This window comes from Danio aesculapii, chromosome 2 (assembly GCF_903798145.1).
Source record: "Danio aesculapii chromosome 2, fDanAes4.1, whole genome shotgun sequence".
Taxonomy (NCBI): domain Eukaryota; kingdom Metazoa; phylum Chordata; class Actinopteri; order Cypriniformes; family Danionidae; genus Danio; species Danio aesculapii.
In genome coordinates this window covers 31,668,494-31,684,303 of record NC_079436.1, presented here as the reverse complement: position 1 = coordinate 31,684,303, position 15,810 = coordinate 31,668,494, and the positions used below count along the sequence as shown (strand labels likewise).

General features: G+C 36.4%; 1 long non-coding RNA gene across 4 annotated transcripts in view; it reads right to left on the bottom strand.

Annotated features, from left to right (window-relative positions):
- Window positions 1-15,810, bottom strand: part of LOC130244812 (uncharacterized) — a 68,935-nt gene that overhangs the window by 15,842 nt on the left and 37,283 nt on the right. For 2 of the 4 annotated variants that reach the window (XR_008839256.1, XR_008839259.1), the window contains exons 2-3: window positions 15,189-15,231; window positions 8,253-8,332 (exon numbers count right to left, since the gene is read on the bottom strand). This is a non-coding gene — a long non-coding RNA (uncharacterized LOC130244812). The remainder of the gene's footprint in view (window positions 1-8,252; window positions 8,333-15,188; window positions 15,232-15,810) is intronic. The other 2 variants (XR_008839255.1, XR_008839258.1) reach the window with 1 other exon arrangement.

Below are 15,810 nucleotides of genomic sequence, written 5' to 3'. Positions count from 1 at the left end.
TGAGGTGAGTAGATTCAGCTCAAATAAACTAAACAGTATCTAACACTGTCTAATTGCAATAGCTAATATATAGAAGTAAATTGGACCACTTTAAGCAGCACAATCAACACAATGGCATTATTCATCCGCAGCACATCAGTTCTTGCTCAATAATGAAAAGCCGCCGTCATCAAATTTACAAAAACAGCATTACTTCACTCTCTGTAAAAGTGCAGCCGCAATCAGAAAAAAGCAAAACAGTACAACCATAAAGTTTTATTGGTCTTATTAAAACGGATTGCGCAGTTCACTTATTAAGTGCTCAGGTTTCTTAATAAAAGAAGTGTAGTTAAAGAGCTCTGTGGGTTTGAAAACTACACCAGGGGAACCAGATTTTATTATCAACATTCAAGTGTGTTTGAAGAAAATCGCTTCCCTCGCAAACACAAACAATCATCCACCACCATCACATAGACGCAGGTTGATTTTATCTAATATTGAACTGTCAGCAGGTTTGTTTTGCATTAAAACAAATGTAGGCATCTCTGCATGACTGGCACGAGCTTTATTTTGGATTCTATGTCATACCAAACAATGTAAACGCAATGATTTTACCACTGACATGACAACACATGCGTTATATCTAATCGCAATGATTCACTGACAGAACACATGGTACAATAAAACCCAAGTCAATGGTGTTCAATTTTATTACCCATGCATCCTTTCTTGTCGACCTTTGAACCCAGTAATCCTTTCCTGACTATGGCATTTTGACAGAGCATGACCAACACAATGGCCCATTACTCTGCTGGAGAGTCAATAGTGTGGTTTTAAATTTGCTCTAAAAAGTTGCTATAATACATTGAAACAATGCCAGAGAAGTGGCTGGGTGGAAGACTCAAGAGTAACTAGGACAGCAGGAGGAGTATTTTTAGAGCCCTCATGCACTGAGACTCCTTGTTTGCCTCACAATAGGTCTGGTTGGTTCCCATCGCATCCATAATGCCTCCATGGTGAAGGTTTGGCACATTATGTCAGATTGTGTGTGAGTGAGTGTAATCTCAACACTGCTGTTTGAAGACACATATTGACAAAATCGTGTATTCATGCTGGCTATCAGGGTGTGTTTACAAACCTCCCAGAGATCTAGTGCACGTCATGACTGATCGGCATCCTTTGAGGTGGTGCGATCCACCAGTACAGGGCATGTTCAACTCATTATCAGTGCACTGATAAGATAATCCAACATGTCACTCTCCACACAAAATGTTACTTTCTGTTTTTCAAACAAGCGCACAGACCTACTAGGAAGAAACTAAAGTACTGGTACAGCTCCTATTAAAGGTCAGGAGCTCTGATAGCTCAGGAAAAAGTACAAATTGTTTGCAATGGTTGTTTTAAGAACTTAATTGTTTTAAGAACTTAAGCTTGTTCTACATCATTTGTAAAAAGATAGAGCTATTTGAAAATGCATATAATGAAATATGTTGGCACTATACACGCACAAACCCTGGCTCAAGGTTTTCTGTTTTTAAAATATTTCCACGTGTAATTTAGTCCCATGATAAAGCAGTCACTACTTCAGCCTTCATTATTCAGTTCAATTCAGGTTTAGTTGTATTGGGGACGCACCGATATGGATTTTTGGGCTGATACAGATAACCGATAAATCTTTGGATTTGGAGGTCGATAGCCGATATATTCGCCGAGTGCTTCCCACACATAGATTTTATCTTTACTTTATTTGTAAATATAATAATATATTAAAATACCTGGCCGCCCATGTATATCAACGGCAGCCCAAGTATATTTGGTGACATTTATTTTTTAATTGTTATCCTCCTTTTACACTTTATTTGTATCTGCCAAATAGCCAAACATCAGAAAACAGAGAAAAATCTTCTCTTGCCCCACACGTTTCCTACTTCTCGTTGTGTGTGCGAGAACTGTCAACATTCTCAAGGAAAATCTCATGTGCTCTGCAAAGACCTACAGAGACGTGCCTTTTTGGGACTTGAAAAATGCGTCCGTCTGGGGTTTCTAAATCTTCTAAAATTCAGCTTTTGCGCTTTGCAAGCCATAGCCATTTTTATTTTAAGCCTGATTTGCTTTCGTTTGGTTTCACAGCTGACAGCGCATGCACAGCCACAAAACATTATAAAATTAATTATTTGATCTAAATCACCAGGATAAACTTTCTATTTATTCAGACCGAAATTACATTTAAACCAGCTGCAAAATGTTTGTACATCGTGAAAAATGGTTAATTACCTCAGTTGCCTTATTTAAAAAAAAACACTTTTAATTCTTGTAATTATTATACTTTAGAGATTTTTATTCCATATGTTTTTAATCCTTTGTCATTTATTTCTCATTTGCTGTTTTTTTATTTGTTGAGGTTGATATATTACATATTTTCTGCATATGTAACATGTTTTGGCAATACTGTACAAAACGTCAGCAGCAATTTTTTCCTGTCAGTGGGTGCTCATGGCTCCTAAATAGAATAAAAGTAAAACGCAGAAAAAAAGTAAATAGTGGAGAAAAAAAACGGTGTATAATAAATGAAAAAATACATTTTGTTAAAATCAGATTTGAGATATATATATATATATATATATATATATATATATATATATATATATATATATATATATATAAATAAATATAAATATTATATTGACCTATAAAGACCTATAAAGTTTGATGAACACTTGTTTTTTATTTTTTTAAACACCAGAAAAAAAAGTGTACAAGTGGAAAGGCATAATTTTACAGAGCATTGCCATGACAGCATAGTAGTGCTATTGCAATCAGCAGAAACAAGTTTACTGCCAAAATTTCATGTCTGCGCATTTTTTGGGCAGACTTTGCTTTTCCGCTGAGCATTTACGGTTCGTGCATAGATGTATACATGAGTGGAATATCCACAGGGCAGATTATTTAATATATTTTGATCTCTGACCATGGCATAAGCAAAAGCTAATTGACAGTGTGCTCTGCTGCACTTGTGTTTGGGAGACATGGCAACACATCTTTTTTTTTGTTGTGAGAAGCAAGCTATTGAAATTAATGTACTCTTATCATATTCTCATACCAATGGTACCCTTTTGGTGGGCGTGGTGTATGACAGTTTTAATTTACATCATTTGACATAATATCATATGAGAAGCACTTCTCACAAAACAGATCCTTTATACACATAAATACTTGTAAATAAATGTTCATCATTAACCTTTCTATGAACATGATTTGATTACAACTGCAGATCAATGAGTGCAAAATAGCCTACTGTAATGTCTGCGATTACGTAAAATAAATAAATGCAACATATATGAACACATACAGACCCTTACAGTATCCGATATGCTATCAATTACAGATAAACAACACACAGCATACATTTAGTCCTTATTTGGGTTCAAAAACACACAACATATAGCCCATAATCAGTGCAAACCTCTCATCTGTATCTATAATCTTCACCAGCAAATGTAACCTTTTGCTAAAAACTAATTCTGTCATTCCGAGATCATAATAGTCCAAAAGGTGATGATAATAGGTAAACATGGCAGTTTGTTCATGCTTTAAGTTGCTGAAACAATCATTTGCTCCTTTGTTTTGTTGGGTTTCTCCTTTCTTTTTTGGCGCATTACTCTTGTGTTTGTCAATTCTGAAAGGATCGGATGTCAGGAGTGCTTTAATAATCACGTGCACGTTATTATTATCATCAGCTCAAGAAGTTTGTTATTTCAAGTATAGACGCGCAGCGAGCGTATGCGAGAAATGAATCCGTTCTCGCTTTAGGCTCTTTGTAAACAACTATGATGCACAGTGTTGATTCTGCTCTTCTTCTTGGCTTTGTGGCTGTTCATCAAGATGACGACAAGGTTTGTTTAAGCTCAGGTTGACCATGGCTCGTTATTAATTGTATATATTATTACGATGTAATGTCTCGGCTGTGTATTTAAAAATGGCGCTTCCTTTGTTTTGATTCTCCTGCTTGTGTACACGCTGGTGACGGATTTCTGTAAATCAATGTTGTTCAGCTGCGCATCTAGCTCCACCTTTCGGTACCCTTTTGTGGTGCCAAGTACCCTTTGGAAAGGGTATCCAAAAAGTGGTACAGAAAAAATAAATTTAAAAAAGCCTACTGAACTCAGTGGAAACAGGCCAAAATTCTACACATCCCTAGTTTTAGCTTAAAAATAAAACGTGTAAAAGAATTTAAAAAATAAACGTGTTTTCTTACTGTGCACATGACAATAAACAAATTGAACTGAATTGAATTAAATCAAAATGTTATCTTGGTTGGCCTGAAGGTGAGTAAATTTAACCGCATATGTTTATTTTGATTTATTTATGCCAATTAAAGGTTCGCATATTCCCATTCGCTTCATTGTCTAGACAGAAATCAACAAATATCCAAAAACAAAGCCTCACAACAGCACATACACAAGATTAAGGGTTGCACATTTACTACACTCCAGGTTAATAACCTGGTAATCTTATTGACTATATAACACTTGTTAATTCTTGTTTAAACACATCGTTGTTGCTACAGGAGCTGCAGAATCCAGATGAGGGCTGAAGTATGTATAAAGGTTTACTGTCAGTCTGTACTGATCTCGAGGAATTTGTTGCAGTGCTGCAGAAAGTCAAACATCTCTTTCATCCTTTAACAGGGGTCAGACCAAAATAAAGTTCAGGCCTGCAGGCAACAAACATCACCCGGGGAAAAACTGTTAACCCTTTTACAACAAGTCAGCATACAACTAAACATTATTCGCCATAACAGGGCTGTCAATCAGTACAAACTGTCAACAAGGTCATCAACAAGACGCTTTCAATAACCAGAGCACAAGGAGGAAAAGACTCCCTGCCAAACATGAAAAAGCTCATGTGACTAACAGTTTATTCAAAGCAAACAGAACATACAGAGGACTTATTGTTCTCATAATGCGCAAACAGATGATTTGGCCTGGCAGTTTTTCCCTTCAGTTAAATGTCAGTCAGTCTTCAGGCAACTGCCGCCAACAATGCCGGCACACAGATCATGTGACTACAGATCATGTGACGCATGCGAAGCTGGCATCGACCCACCTGCTGTTGAATAACTGCATGAAATCGGAGAACGTCACACTCATCCTCATAATGCCATGAAAATCCTGTCTTCCCGGATTCACTGCTAAGGATACGCATTGTTTTCTAGTAAGGGGTCATTGACAAATAGATCAGCTGTTAGATCTGGCTCAGGGGGGCAATTAGGGATCGGAAGAAGGATCTGATGTGAATATTTAAATAACGATTCACATCGTTTGTGTTTACCAGATTCGCTTTCCTTTTGATCACCAATATAAATGCCTCCCTGCGGGGTGTGAAATATTGTAATTGCTCCATTTGTAGGCTTGCTTTAAAAGTAATTACTCTGCGATGCTATGATCTGCGAATCCTCCTCCTGCATTATTTATCATGGTGAGGAACAGAAAGAGATGGTAATTTAAACCGCTTTCCCTGTCAAGAACTGAGAAGCACGTGCTGTGGATTTTTTCTTTTCTTTACAGTAAATGTTATGCAAGTGTGTTTGAAGAGTCAAGTCATGACTGTTCTGTTATCTCGTAGCATTTTCAGCAATTGAGCGGCATTTAGAAAACACTTTGCCTCAACGTTGGCAATGAGCAAATCAAACCGCAACATACAAATGACCCAGCTGAATCAACAGCTTACTGTTTGGCGCTATCAGATGATTGAGAAATCTACCAGAAAGATTCCAAGATACAGATTTCAAACAGACATTGCTAAATAAATACTGTTAAACACTATTTGAAGTCACAAATAAAACCAAGAAATTCAGAAAACAACAAATTAAAAAACACGGTAAACTCTTTTTGCACCAGTGGAAGTGCTCCTTTTCTTTTTTAATAGTTCCTAGAACTATCAGTGAATTATTTCCAATGACATAAGCCTGATTTTGGTACAAAAGTAATTAATTTTCTTAATTAGTTTGTAATACTGGACGCAGAAAAAAAAGAGGTGTGTGCACACCAGACGCAGATGAAGAGTCAAGCGCAAGTGATTTACATGTTAAGTCAATGCAAAGTCGCAAGTAGACATCCTGCACCGCTATTCGTGCAAATGAAGCAGCACGAATTGAACATTTTGCATGTTTGTCGAACGACACACTCAAGTTGAAAAATCGAAACTTTAACCAATCAGGTCCTTGCTCTTGTAGGGGCGTGACGTGGTGCCTGTTGTTGGTGTTCCGAGGGAAATACCACCTGCCGACATGGGAGAACAGCTCATCAATGGGCTTAGCTTAGTCGGGAGCAGTACTGAAAGTTTCCATCTTTCAGGTATAGTTTCTGGAGGAATTGATGAACTCGCAGAGCTGGGTGAACCTCAAAAAGGATCTAGTGGACTCGAACAAATCTACGATGGTTTTCAGTCTTCCTAAAACACAAAGCACAGCTAATATCTCAATAAAAACCAAGGTGGCCATTTAGCAACAAAACTAGAGAGTCACCAGGCAGACAGAAGCCCTGCCAATGATGCCTCATCTATTGTGAAGAGAATTTCACTCTTGAATGAAGCAAGTAAACTCAAGATGTATAGATTATATTTAAGCAGGATTTGTTCAGGATTGTCGCATCTGGTGAGAACACCCTTATAAAAAGACCACATATATAACATATTTCACAGAAAAGGAAACATCATGAACTTCTAAAATAGAACAGCCATGTTTTGCCATTGCACAAAACAAGCCATGTTAAGTATTGCTGCGTCCCAATTTACATTCTATCCATCCTAAATAGTATTAGAAAATAGATACAGTATGTCTCAAACCATAGTATGTTGAAAAGAGTATGCCAAAGGTTCGGAGATGGTTTACCATCTCCAGTAAAAATTCTACGAGTAGAACCGTCTGTGCACTAACTGCTAATATTGCCCACAATACATTGTGCATTGGACGTAAATTTCATTAGAATTACAAACTCGGGTAAAAAGTGAAAATAAACTACAAACATGGCAGATGCGCGAGGCCAAACATCAAGTAGAGAGGGTTAAGAAAAGTTGTTTGAATTATTATTATTTATAATCTAGCCAACTGGAAAATATTTAAATCAAGTTTTCTGTGATATATTTTATCAGCGACAACATCGTGAACTTATATCAAGATATGTTTGGACGTTAACTTCTGAATGCATAAATATCTAAAGACTGGGGAGATTTCTCTGCATGAAAGACTTGCGAATGGCAGATTATAAATATGGCAGAATTTAAATACGAAAGAAATGTGGATGATTGACAGGGCACGTAACTAAGCAACGCAACGATCTGCTAACAAGGAAGTAGTGTGTCCCAAAGCTTGCATACTCTTGCTTCACAAAAAAAGTACATACTTATAGAGCATAGCATAAGTATGCAAATTGGGCATATGTTAATGAAGAAAAAACTGATAATAAAAATTTGAATAAACAAATGACAAATAAAAACTATTTGCTCCAGTAGTATCATTATATCAACCTGAAAACATCCAGAGCAATCAGGTAAACAAAAACATTTGAAGTGGAGTGGTCAGTGATGTTACCTCTTCACCGTCTTAATAGCTGCGTCTCAAATGGCACACTATACACTATGCAATTATGCACTTACACACTCAACAGCATAGTATGGGGTGTCATCCCAAATGGAGCACTAATGTAAATTTACTAAGCAGAAATTCAAACCGTTTCCCTAATGATGTTTGACGATTGCCAAATCAGTGAAATAAATGACCAAACTATCAATTAATACCTGCCATAAGTATAACCGCATTCACCATCGGGAGGCGCTATAAATCACTCTCGTAGGAGAATTTTGCTTTCACTATCCAAAATAAATAAAGTTTTCCAACATGTGCCCCCTATAGCTCCGCCCCTTCCACTATGTGAGCAAACCTGCGGTCGTTGAGTGTGTGAAGTGTCCAACATTCCACACTGCATTTTACCGGCTGAATGAGTGCATCATCCGGGTAATTAAAGTACACTTATTATTTTTAGAGTTTTCAGTGTGAATGCACTAAAATAGTGCATAAGTATGCGATTTGGGACGCAGCTATTGTTTTCTTCACATTGCATCAGTGGCAGACACACAAAGACACTTTTGTATTAAATCACCCATTTACTGCAAACCATTGCAGCATATTTACTGCGGTGTGCACAATTGCAATATCTCAATCATTTTCATATATATCGCGCAGCCTTATTAATGACAAAAAAAACTTACATGACCTTGCAGAAACCCCGTGACACAGGTTACACAAAGAGATGCTGTAGTGCCACAAAATAGGCTCTAACAAGGGTATTTCAACCTCTAACACAATAAAAGCCCCAGTCAGCACATACTGAAGTTCATTCAAGCATGAGTGGTTATAGTGGATTTGGTGTTATTTTCAGAATGATTGTAAACGCACAGCATCCAAACCAGTCCTAAGGTGACACGAGTAGCCTTGGAGAAGCGCCAGACCAATGCATGTGGGTACACTAAAACAAGAGAAAGTTCTACCACCATGTATGAACAAGAGAACTTGCTTACCCTGAGAACACAGACATGAATACTGATTATGCAGATGCTGCACTGCAAACACAGATCTCTATCAGCTGCTGACTGCGGAGGTTTTAGAGGCGCAGCTGCACTCACAGCCGGGGGAAAACGCTCAGAGGCCCCTCTCAGTGCCACCACAGTAACAGCCACAGCCACACAAGGACATTCAACTCTCCGTCTTACAATAGCAAGAGGAACTCTGTTGACAACTAAATTTATACCTTGGGATAGAGCAGATCTTTTTGATATTGATCAATCGAACGTACCATTTGCAGCTTTTTTTTAATCAAGACACTGGGATTGTCAATAAAATCAAAATATAATCAAATGTTAGACATATTGACAAATTGGGCTGCATGATCAATCGAAATAAAATCTCAAAAATCAAAAGCAGTGATCATCCTTCACATGTTGTCATCTAAGTACGAGTGTTTGATCAGTAGTAAATCTACTCCAAAAGCCAGATTAAGTTTTGGTGTGTGGAAATTTTAAACACCCATGAAGAAAACCTGGAAATCCCCATAACAGATGTTAAATAAACAAAACTGCTTTCATTTACTGTAATTCAGCATGACTAATAAACACACAACTACACAATCATCGAACAGAGGTATTCATTTCATACAGTTGACTGAAGATACTGTATGATGCAAGTGTTACTTTTTTTACATGCTTTTAGATGTAGCAGCAACACAGAGCCGTAATTCACTGAAAAGCTACAAAAACAGCTGTTATTATTGCAGAACTATTATCTTCAATTCCATAATTGCCCGATTAAATCTACAATTATGAATGCAATTTACATTGCTTGACAGTGAGCTATGAATGTGTGCAGTAAATGCTGCTCCTTCGAAGCCCATGCACTGTAAAAAAAATCTTGCTGCCTTACTGTGTGTTCACACCAAAAGCAGCCAGAGCGTCAAAGTAGCTGGAAGTCAATCATTTTCAAAAGGAGCCGGCGGTCATAAGCTGTGAGGAGCAGTCCTTGTTCGCCGTTGTGGGCATCGAAAAGCATCGAAATCATGTCATCTTTATGAGATATGACGCGGTTCAGCGGCATCCAGTCAAAATGTAGACGTTCACCGCTTGGGCAGTACAGAGAACACAGTCACTGTGAACTTTGGTTCCGACCACAGTTGGGTTTGATAATTGCAGTTGCTGGATTTCCAATTATTTACAATGTTTTCTTACAGGGACATACATTAAAAAAAAGATACTGCTGAGTTGATGTGCATTATTATTCACCTTTTCTTTAAAAAGCAGGAATCTCATGCTAAATATTATGACAGTACAAAACAGTATTGCTGCTTCAGAATATTTAAGACATGGACCTATATTGAATAAATGGAGCAAAACCGCAGCATATGCAACAACTTGATCTTCCATAGTTCAATGAATTTGATCAATAACATATTCAAGCTAGAAAGCATGTTTTTATGCGGTAATGTAACTTATTTGCTAATTTGCAGCAGCAGACCCTTTAAACATGAGATCAATGTAGCGAATTTTGACGCTCTCACTGGCAGAGCAGTGAAGGCAGACACAGTTGCCGGCCAGAGTGAACTTTGATGCTCTCGTCGCCTTTGATTTAACTAACTGTGCGTTCACACCAAATCATATTAAGTTGGCATGTATTATAAAATACATCTGAATGTATGCCACACGTGACATGCTCTATGAATGACCATAACAGAACATTTCACTTATCCTAAAGGCCTAGTCATACAAACTGTACAGCACATTTTGTTGAATTTAAGTTACATTGCATCTGCATGCCAACTAATTCTCAATAGATTAAAGTAAACTGTTAGGTTGGGGTTAGTGTAGAGTAAGACATGTTGACATGTACTTGCAAAGTTTCTCATAGTCAGTTAAATGTCTGTTGAAGGAGCAGTATCAGTAGATATTCAGCAGACAGTCTACTAATACTCAAACGAGAATTAATTGGCATGTAGTGCAATGCAACTTTTAGTTAACAAAATGTGCAATAGAGACCATCAAAATAAAGTAATAACAAAAAATGCAAGGTTATGTGATGTGAGGTAAACTTCTTTAACTGGAGCATCTCAGTATTGCTTTGTAAGTTTCATGAATGAGATGCTACAAAAGACACACACACAAAAAAAAAACAACAGAAAAGCAGCACAGTAGAAAGCCAATAAAGAATTACCCGTGTAGGTTAGATTCATGTATGCATAATAAAGACCGTAATTAAATGTTTGTGCTTTTACTAAACATTTTGTCTCACTGACAGCCTACTATTGGTGTTACACTTTCCATTTACATTTACAGTAATCAGTGTTGGGTAAAAACAACAATTTTAAGTCCATCTTACTCCTTAAAACTAATATATAAAAAAGTAACACGACACATACTTAAACTTTCACAATTTCCTTAAAAAGTTAACCAAGTAATACATTTAGCTACTTTTTAAAAATTGTAATATATTACTTTACCTCCAACACTGTATATCAATGTAAAATGTCCAATATTTGTATTGACAAAAAAAAATGTAAATGACAACTGGTGCTTTATATTAACACATCACCAAATGAGGTAAATCTTCACAACATGGCTGACAAAATTATTTTCTAAATTAACTAATGATAGACTGAATTACATTCTAATGAGTTGTAAATGAACTGCATTATAATTTTAGTTAAAGTTTTGTCATTGAATAATTTGCAATATACAGGAAATGCTTGACAAATGATTTATAGTCCTTTTTGCCATTTCTCCCAGCCTTTCCCCAGGAACAACATGTCAAAAAGTGTCAGGAACTAACTGTACAAAATGAATACATTTTTCTTTTCCGAATCATAAAATAAAGACTGTGAAACAAAGTATCCTGGAAAGAATGAATAAAGACAGGCACTCAGAATAGCTCAGGGTTTAAGGTGAATTCGGTGGGGAGTCTTGTGCTATGGAGGAACGGCATGTAAAAAAAGAGGCTGCTGGTGGCAATGAGAGAAACCGCAGCAAAGCATCAGATTGATGAGGAAAACCTTCAAGCCTCTTCAAAGCTTCCGTGACGCCCACTGGAGACACTAAAAACCCAGGAAGACCTGATACGGCAGGAAAGAAGCGCTCTAAAAGAACCATTTTTATTCAGAATTCCAGCTGTGAGAAAGACCTGAGGACACGACAGGATCTCAGGAAACTTTTCCAGCAGCAAACTGAATTAAAACAACACAACACACCAGTTTGCAGGATTCATTTGCTCATGAAACACCTTGTGTTCACAGCACTGACAGATTTGATCTAGATGACAAATTCACTATAACACAATGGAGACAGAATTCAAAATGCTGATTGGACAAAGCACGTCTTCAGTTTCCTCAGCAAATACACTTCATGTACTGTAAACAGATGAGTTGTTTGCTTTTGTCAACCATACCTTTTGGTTTAATTCAACAATGACATAGGGTAAAACTTGTGTTTGATCACACAGGTCAAAAAAACCACAAAGTAAAAACCACAATGTGTTTGACTGGGATTATACTAGATAAATCATATTAGACTAATAGTGACTAAAGAACAATGCCTTGTCAACTGGTGCTGTACTTTTTTTTTTAATGAAAGTCAATAAGCGGAATTCGTTGACACTTCAAACTGTGCTCACCTGAACTGACCTCAGACACACCCTTAAGTTTCCTTGTAACACTTTTATACAACTTCAGATTAAAACTACAAACATCACACTCTATTACATCCCTTTTGCTGATAATACACACACACACACACACACACACACACACACACACACGCACACACACACACACACACACACACACACACACACACACACACACACACACAATGTTCATTGATAAAATGGCACGCTAGTGAGGTCAAACATGTCAAGCAGGCCCCATTTCCCATTTATCAGCAGGGAAATGTGTTAAATAAAAGACCTAACACTATGCTTTAATCGTAGTTTTGAATCCTTGTAAAGTTTACTTCAATCTATTAATATATCACAAAAACATCTATAAACAACAATCATCAATATTATAATAAGCTTAGCATTAACTATAATTATTATCGACGATAATAAGAAAATTACATATTGGCCATTTAATATAATTTAAATACTATTTTTGTTACATTAATTTTACAATTAAAACTATACATCTTCATGTCTTCTCCATTACTGCTGTTAGAAAGTTAAGTCCCACTTTATAATAAGTGATTATAACTTATGTAATTACACAGAAATTTATCATTTGTTACAATGTACTTATTGTGTAAATACATTTTTTACATTGTACTTATTCTTTATTAAATACATGCATGTAATTACATTGTAATTAATTTCTGTAATTACATACATAATACACTGCTGGCTGTCCCTTACACTTCGACACATCCCTAAACCTACTCATACCCACAGACCTGTCTCTAACCTTACTCTCAATAAAACCAAAAGGGTTCTGCAGTGCATAATGAACACAGTAAGTAGATTGCATGCATTTATATTTTGAATGCAAGTACATGTAGTAAAGGCCACTTCATATAAAGTGTGACCGAACAAGTATACTAATAAAAATAATATTTAACTATGGAGGGCAGGGCGATAAAAAATTGGTGTTTATTGACTGAACACCAAACATCTGTAAAAAAAAAAAAGATTCTGTTTGAAGCACTATAGTTTTATTAAAATGTGGCTGCTGAGCATGCGCCTTGGAAGGAATGCCAATAAGCTTAGGGTGAGGTAAGCTAAGGTGCGCAACTTGTATACCGTGCGCATGGGAGCAACGAGCACAAGTTGTGCAAGCAGCGTGCACGTGATGCGTGCATATTTTCCAGCCGTATCTAGTTGAAAACTGAACTTTTCCAAATGCCGCGAGCGCACCGCGATTCATTTAAGTACAACTTATCAATCTGCTTCACACTTTGTATGAAATATACACATTTTAATAACGGTACACAGAGCGTACAAACACTGCAGTGCTTACTTTTCTTTATACACTTGCATCAGAGCTGCAGTTTGTCATCCTCTGAAAAAACGGTGGATGGTCGCCTAGTTACGAAAGACACCAGGGGAGAGGAGCGGAAAGCCCATAGTAAACAGTCAAAGAAATCACATATGCGTGCTTATCACTTCAGGTCAAAATAACAACACATGCGAAAACAAGTGTTGTGGTTAGCAGCAGTGAGAAGATTGTAAATAAAAAAGGATGCAAGGATGTCTCAAGAGTGGCTTTTTGGTTTCTTTTCTTGTTCAACCCAGTCACTAGCAGCTTATCTGAAATATTTTTTAGCGTAGGGGGTAATATAGTCATTCAACTTCACGATTTGTAATGTTGCAATATGTATTTGAATAATGATGGCTGGTACTTGAAAGCTAAGATTTGATCATCATCATTTTTGTTTACAGAGTTTGAGGTTTACTGTATCATTATTATTGACACCATACAGATGTTGATCTACCTATTTTTACTCTATCTACTATTTGCTTTAGTAATGTTGCTAAATTAAAACAAAGTAGTTAAAAAGATCCTAATATTCCTAAATGGATTGTTAAAATATTCAATAATTATTGATATCGAATGATATGAAACAAGATATTGTTATAATTTTTTGCAATATTGCCCTGCCCCAATATTAACATTATACAATTAGAAATAGCTTCAAATATTTAAAATTGCTGCACACTCATTGGAACAGTGAGAAATAACTACATTTTGAATAGAACTGAAGTATTTTTCAGATAATTTTTCACACTTAATTAGCATAATTAAGCCCAAACTGTCAGAGAAAACAGATACTAATCCTTATGTGTGTAAATTCATTGTTGACTAAACGTTCAGAATCTCTGCATTTTACCTTCACAGAATAGCATAGCATGAATGAAGGGAGCACGTGACATCTATATGTGAAAGACCTTCATTCAAATTCAGCAAGCTGTCTTCATGTATTCCAAGTTAGTAACATCCTGAGCTTTATAAGGACACATCCAGGGCCAGAATGAGCTCGCCACAATCCAAGGCCTGATCAGGTGACCTGATCCTTGCAGAAGGCTACAGCGTTACAGCACCCTTCACGTGTGGCCTTTTTCTCCCCATGTTGGGAAAAACACCTGTTTGATCACATCCAGTAGACGGCCAATGCAGCAGATCGCGCTACTGCCAAAACTCCATTTTGGGACTGGGTGACAATCTGTAGCTGGCGTCCAGCAATGACGTACCCAAAAAGCACAGCAACTGCACGTCACCCACATCAGCACACGGGGCTCACATGACATCCCTGGAATCACAATCAGATTCCCAATGAAGCCCGACTGATTATTATGGAGCTGAATCATAGTCAGCTGATCAAAAAACAAAACTCCACAACTCATTTCCGCTCTGTCAGCGGTCGCCTTTCACTCGGCAGTGAGACACAGAAACTGATTATGTACTATTAAACTATTTGAATACAATTTAGCGAATAAGTAAATCACACTTCAACAATAGGGTTAAAAATGAAAGCAAACAGAAGACATACTGTACAAAACAAATAAGTTAAAAAAATGCAGCTGTGACTGCAAGTATTTAACCCTTTAAAAAATAAAGAAAAATTCCAGTAAACTATTGTAATTTATTAATTTTATACAGTGTTAATACAAAAATTTAACTTACCTCATCTTTTACTCTCCCTCAAGTGGTTATGAGTTTCTTTCATCTGTTAAACACAAAAGAAGAAAATACAATTGATGATTATTCAATGTATATATTTAAGAAACTTGCATTTAAACGGGTAACAGATTTTTTTTATTGCAGCATTTTTACTGTTTATTTTTTATGTAAAATCTAGCACTTTCTAAAAAGGAAGGTTCTAAAATTCAATTATAGGTCAAATACAGACAAACCCAATCATTGGTTTCAAAATGTGAAATTGTGGAACAGTCTGGAAGAGATTCTCAAACAATGTCAGCATTTTAATTAATTTAAAAAGTTGGTCACACTTTATTTTGAGGGTCTGTTTGTTAAATTTAAGTTATAATTTATATAATTATATATGTCAACTATATAATTTATATGTCAACTGACTCTCAATAAATAAGTAGACTGTTAGGTTGGGGTTAGGGTTAGTGTAGGTTGACATGTACTTGCAAAGTTTCTTATAGTCAGTTAAATGTCTGTTGAAGGAGCAGTACCAACAGATATTAAGCAGACACTAATATTCAAATGGACCCTCAAAATAAAGTGTTACCAAAAAGTTGTATAAATATTCATTTATATTTATATTTATATATATTTA